At 40.6% G+C, this 6950-nt stretch overlaps 1 protein-coding gene across 1 annotated transcript in view; it reads left to right on the top strand.

Annotated features, from left to right (window-relative positions):
- Positions 1–6950, top strand: part of OGFRL1 (opioid growth factor receptor like 1) — a 57575-nt gene that overhangs the window by 37053 nt on the left and 13572 nt on the right. The window lies entirely within an intron of this gene.

The raw sequence follows: 6950 nt of genomic DNA, 5'->3' as shown, positions 1-6950 counted from the left end.
ACAGCAACTACCATAATCTTAAGAAAATAACTTGGCCCAAAGACAAAGCCAGAAATAGATATGTCATGTTTTAGGAGCAGAAGTGTAGTTTGAGTCCAGTGGCACCTTTAAGACTGACAAAGCTGTCAGATGCACTTCATCAGATACACACAAAACCTCACACCTTGAATAAAGTTTGTCAGTCTTAAAGGTGCCAGTGGACTCAAACTTTGTTCTGCTGCTTCAGACCAACACAGCTACGCACCTGAGTCATGATTTGCCTTGTAACTTCCCCACAGATTTCAGCTAGGAACAGAACAGTGCAGAATTACTGTATTTATTTGAAAGGACAACAAACCCCTCCACTAAAAAAATGATATAAACATGAGAATTTACAATGACCTCATCTTTTTAAATGGCATACCTGGAAAAAAACTTGTATTTGAGTAAATAAATTTGTGACTTTTAACATCTGTGGAAGAAAACATTGGTATTTGGCCATTCTTCCATTTGGCTATTCTAACTTGCAACAGCATTTTTATAGCATTGCTTTTCTTTTTAAGGCAATACTTAAGAGGAGGGGGAGGCCCTGTTTTCAAATGTGGCAGAGGTATTCGAAGCTTACTGTTATGTGAAACAAATTGTGGCTGCAATTCTGAATTATATTATACCGTAGTGATTTTCTCAAACTAAATTGAATTTGATCTTGAGTCGGTGAGTGTAGGACTGGGACCCAAAAGCCCAATATTTTGAATCCTTTTTAGCATGTCTGCCATTCTTCTTCTTTCAAAGTGGTCCTCACAGCGTTTCATCATTATCGTCTCCTTTCACTTCAGACATGGTTTGTACAAAGCTGGTACTTCTGTGAGAAAATGTTAATGTTATTTTCCTACCATCTGTTGTAAACTTGGCTATTGATCTGAGCCGCTGATGAACCTCATAAGAGATTCTCTCATCCACATGCTTTTATCACCTTTGCTAAAGCTGACTGATTAAATCAATCAATCAAAAAGTACCAAGTACCTAGATTTCTCAGGATAAACTAGGCCACCTGGTATAAAACCTTTTCTCTTATTAGGCAAACACTATTTCACACTGGTACAGTGAACACTTTTTAACAAGCATACATATAGTGTATCAAAGCCCTTTAGTAATTCTGATTCTTTCTCTTTCACAAGCAAATTTGAAGAGTGGCTATTTTCTGAAGCACATCAAGATTATTCTAAAACAAGCCCTCCCTTATCATGTTAAGGCCAATGAAGGTTATAGAATTCCCATTATGCTACTTTGAGTTGAGGCAGTTAAGATCTTCCTCTCAAATCCTGCTCTTTGTGCCCTCTGCCTGTAGAGGGAAGGTGGATGGCAACCAGAGGCAGGGATTGTTCAGTAATGGCAACCCACTCTTGGAATGTCTCCTGCCTTGAAAATCGCCTGGCAACTATTTTATTCTCCTTTAGTCCCAGAGGCCAAAAACATTTGTCTTTATTTAGGCTTTTAATTAAGGAGATTTCTTTTTAAGAGGATTTGTGGTCTGCTCATAGCTTATCAACACCATTTCAGACTACTTTATGTGCTCTTAAGCCATTATTTCCCAGATGTGGTGCAATTGTGCAGAATATGGTTGGGAAACATAACTGTGTATATAACCATAGCTGTGTGCTCTTCCCACCCTCTCCAGGGCAATCAATTACCATTTTTTGAGTGGGGGGGGAGGCGGGCTGAAATGACCATATATGGTCATTGTTGTTGTTGTTAGGTGCAGAGTCGTGTTTACAGCTTAAGCTTAGCTCTTTTATAGTTTTAGTTGTGAGCTGTTTTGAACAACTCCGGAATGGCAGCATACAAGTCTTCTAAATGAACAGGTAAATAGAGTCAGCACAGCAGGAAAGTATAGTACAACCTGCTATTGTGCTTCACAGGTCTTGTGCCTCTGCTCCTCATGCCAAACAAATGATCTCTACTGTAACCCACCCTCCCCCAACAGTACCAATGACATGTTTTCATAGCAAGCACAGTTGGATTTATCAGAACCAACAAAATTCTCACAAAGGAGGGAGCAAGTACCTCCAGAGTATGTTCAATAGCCACAGTGTTGGGAGGGAAATTGAGGGATGTTACAGGGTACACTGGGAAAACCACACCATCTGTAACAGTCTTAAGATGGAGTATGTCTTAATAGATTAAAGCCAAGAAGCCCCTCTCCAGTGAACTAGCCCTGAATGAGCCTGATTTGATGAAATCAGCATAAATTGATCTGCAACACATTTCACTAAAGACAGAGTGAACAAATTGCAAAATAAAATATGCTTCACTGTCAGATTTGTTTGGCAAAAATAAATGCATTTTCATTTGGTGCATTTCAAAATGGCTTATCGATGAGAGTTTTCAAGGAGCAGAGCAGGTGGCCCTTTGAAAGGCTCTCACTGACTTAAGCAGTCACAAACAATTTGACACTGAACCTTAAGACTGTGACTGCACATGGCTTATTAATCAGAGCTGAATCTAAGATGGAGGGAAATGGTGCTCCAAAGCTTTGATAATTTCTTGGAGGGAGAACAAAATTGAAAAATATCTACCATTACCTACACAAACATCTCTAACTCAGGATAATGTATCCCAGCTGCATGTATTGAATAGATAATTCAGAAGGAAAAGTGATCCAGAACTTAATTATAATTCCATTATGACAGTACTGTGTATACTTACAACCACACTGAAAGAGAAAGGAGCTGATCTCAATAGCTACATCTACACATGTGAACAAAGCTGCAGCATGCTAGCACTCATCAACCACTGCAGACATTTTCCTATGCGGCTAGAATGAGTAAACAACCAAGCCATTTGTCTGTGGATAGTATTAACTTTAAAGATAAACTGATCTGAGGGACATCATTCATGATTTTGTAATGAAATGGCTAGAAAAATAAAGCTTCAAAGTGAATTGATCTATTTATAAAGTGTAGCTATATTGATCTATTTGAATAATAAAAAAAGGAAAAATCAACAGAATAATATCATAGGGACAGTCAATATATCACCAGATATTCAGGAACTTTTGTAAGGGCTCCTCTTCAGGCAGAATGTCATGTTATGTTCAAGGTCACTGTAGGGGAAGTAGTAGGAGAGCAGGGAGAAAACCTGAACCACCAAGCAAGGAACTGGGACACCTGCACCATGTGACATCTTCCCTCATCTGGCACACAGCAGTGGAAGGAGGAAGGCCACAAACTCTCCACCTGGACAGCTTCAGAGGATCACTCTGGAAAGCCAATTTGGTGTAGTGGTTAGGAGTGCGGACTTCTGATCTGGCATGCTGGGTTCGATTCTGCGCTCCCCCACATGCAACCAGCTGGGTGACCTTGGGCTCGCCACGGCACTGATAAAACTGTTCTGACCGAGCAGTGATATCAGGGCTCTCTCAGCCTCACCCACCTCACAGGGTGTCTGTTGTGGGGAGAGGAATGGGAAGACGACTGTAAGCCGCTTTGAGCCTCCTTCAGGTAGGGAAAAGCGGCATATAAGAACCAACTCTTCTTCTTCTTCTTCGGGAGCTCCTTCTGTTTTCTGTGGACAATGGCTGATTAAACTGAGGCGCAGTAGACAAACTCACAGGAACAAAATCTGAACTGCTGAGTGAGGAGTCAGTTCAACTCAGCTCACTCGGGATGTCTGCACAGGGCGATGTGCAGCAGTGAAAGGGGAAGGCTACAAATGCTCCACCTGGGTGGCTTCAGAGGAACAGTTTTCTGGAGTTCCTACTATTTTATGCATCCACAATGCAGGTGTGTGCCATGAAGGAAATGACAGAAGGGCACAGGCTGAACTGAGAAGGGAAATCTGGTTGTTTTTCTCCTCTTCTAAAGCCCCTTTTTGGGTTTTTTGGGGGAGAATAGTTACATTGCAGGTAATCTGATTAAGAGATGTTAACTAAATTGTAAATATGATGAAGGACAGGTAACCAATTTATCTTTTAAAACAATCAAGTCAAGATAGCTGTAATATAAGTAACTGAGTAGGAGATTTTAGAGTAAAAGGTAGATAATGGAGACTTTTTATTGGGGAAAAATGCCAAAGAAAAAATATATACCTTCTTCTGGGCAGGACTCACCTAACAAGTTAGCAAGCTCTTTTGAAAAGATCTCTTTTATTGAGTATGGTATTTGAGTGAATTTAAGGTTTATCTTAGAGGGATTTGGTGATTCTACATACAAATAGAAAAATAGGATCAATAGAAAAAAAGACTCCAATATAATGAACGAAAAACAAGTTCGATAAGGGTACTCTACAAAGCTTAATTGAATTAAAGGGATAGAAAGTAGAGGATGAGCAGCTAAATATACATTTGAAGCTGTATGTCATTTTAAATTGTTAGAACTTGAGGTTAAAATTAAAGAATTTAATAACAGAAGTAGAAGAATGTGCTTAAAGCTTAGAGGGCTAAAGCAAAGGAAGAGGATGAAAACATAGGGCCATTCCACACCTGGAAAATATAGTGAAAGGTTTACCTTTTGCAGATGGTATTGTTTTTTTTTTGCATTTTATATTACGTTGTCAACATCCAGCATCCGAGCAGCAAACCAGCAGCTACACCCTCCATTTTAAAGCGATAGCTGGGGAATCCCAAAAAGTGGTTTCCCCAACTATGTAGCGTGAGTGAGAGGAATGTATCCAGCAAGCCACATACCAAGGAAATGTGTGGAGCCAAAATAGAGCCACCTCCGGTGCCCACCTTCTCATCCACCTCTCTCTTCCTTCTCCCGTGGATGGAGCTGCTTTTTTTAAAAAAACAAACTGCCTGTGTTAAATGTGTTAAATCAACCAGGCAGAGCAAAAAAAAATCCCCCCACACCAGTTAACACACAAAGCATGCCTCTCTAACCCCTCCCCCCAAAAAATCAGGAACAAGGTTATTTTTGTAATGCTTCAAGGCTCATGATTCCAAAAGGGGTGGCAGTAAAGTAAGCACTATACATCTATGATTAGATACACAGGCATAGCAACAGAGAAGTTTTACTTTAAAAAAATTAACTTGCACCACGGTCCCTTTAAAACAGGGAGAAAGGTGATTGGCTGCCTGGCTTGATTGATAAGCAGAGGAGAGTCCCGTATATTAGTGATCCCCAACCTGTGGGCCGCGGACCACATGTGGTCCTTCGACTAATTGGAGGTGGGCCCCGAAGGACGCCTTCTCCCCCGCCCCCGGCCCTTTACTTCATCCCCCCCCAGCCCTTTACAACACACTTCATTGTTGTGGCGTGTCTGTATCTTATTTTGAAGGGAAGTTTAAACATTACCATAGCGATCAGAGAGCGTTAGGGCAGTGGTTGAGAGTAGAGGAGTAAACTACCCCCCACCAGGCCTCAGTAAAAGGCGTTGAGTGGTCCCCGGCGTTGAGTGGTCCCCGGTGAGTGGTCCCCGGCATTGAGTGGTCCCCGGTGATAAAAAGGTTGGGGACCACTGCCGTATATAGTGCATTTCTCTCTTCCGCCATTTCAAGCAGGCGTGCGGAGTGCCAAGAAGCGCGAGAAGGTGGCAGAGGAGAGCGAGAAAGCCAGGAGGCGAGGAATGGCCGGAGGCATAATTTTTTATAGTGTTACGCTATTGTGCTGGTGTAATGCTACTTTTTTCAACGTGTGGAATGGCCCATAGATTTAGAAGAGTTACTTACTGAGATTCTTGACTCAGACTATCATGAAACAGTGAAAAAGTACCAGTGCTTTCAGGTTAGTACACAAGTTGTGTGCAACAGACAAGTGTGCAGGGATATTCTTGTGGTGTTTGATTCTGTTTCAACAAAGGAAGCAATATATAAAAAATTGTAAGATCAAGCTCTTAAAATTCATGATGAAATACGACAGGTTCAATAGGAGCAGTCTATAAATGTAAATAATAAATAATCAAGACATATCACCTGTAATTCTGCAGAAAAGAGCTTGAAGTTTTTAATGGGCAAGTTGAGAGAAAAGGGTATTCAATATAGGTGGGGATTCCCCTTTAGAATGAACTTTAGGCATAGTGGTAAACTAAAATAGAAGAATGGATTATGAAACATAAAGAACCCTTTTTGTTAAACTGACAAATTTAGAGAGGTCGAGATGTGCTTCAACTGAATAAAGTCTGGCAAACCTCCACTGCAAGACCTACATATAACAATGTTATGTTTTTAATAATGTTACCTTATTTTTTATGTTTAATGTTTATGACTTTAAAAAATTAAATTTATTAAGAATGCAAATGAAGCTTACTGTAGAACCCCTAACTATGGTGTACCATGTTGTAATTTCATATAGAAATTACAAGTTTGCACTGGCCTGCGTTCTGTACCTGACAGAAATGTTTCCTTTGGAAGGATTCCAGAAGCAATTTGGTTACAAGCCTAGAGATAAGTCTACAAAGTGATTATTGTAAGTATGGAGAGGGGGTTTAACCCTGGCAATCACTGAAAGGAGACTTCTGTATTTACTAGAATCATAGAATCATGGAGTTGGAAGGGGCCATACATCTAGTCCAACCCCCTGCTCAACGCAGGATCAGCCATAAGCATCCTAAAGCATCCAAGAAAAGTGTGTATCCAACCTTTGAAGACTGCCAGTGAGGGGGAGCTCACCACCTCCTTAGGCAGCCTATTCCACTACTACTTTAGTCTGCTATTGCTGCAACCTAAATATTATATATGAATCACAAAATTGTTCAGCATTAGCTTTGAAAGTATCTCAGACAGGCTGTAGAGATTTCAGTTCACTTGAAAGAGAAGGTTTTTTCCCCTTTGATTACTTCCAGAGGCAATTTGGCTTGAGGCCCAGGGAGGAGACAACTGGATCCTCAGCAACACCCAAAATGAGGAAACAAAATAAGGAACTGAAAAACATTTCGCTCATAGCATGAGGAAAAATCCCAGTCTTTGTTCATTGAAGATCAAGGTGTTCTCTAATTTCTTTAATCTCATTGTCTTCTAAAGAGAAGGAAACAAA

This window comes from Paroedura picta, chromosome 1 (genome assembly GCF_049243985.1).
Source record: "Paroedura picta isolate Pp20150507F chromosome 1, Ppicta_v3.0, whole genome shotgun sequence".
NCBI classification, from domain to species: Eukaryota; Metazoa; Chordata; class Lepidosauria; order Squamata; family Gekkonidae; genus Paroedura; species Paroedura picta.
This window is presented reverse-complemented; position numbering and strand designations above follow the sequence as displayed.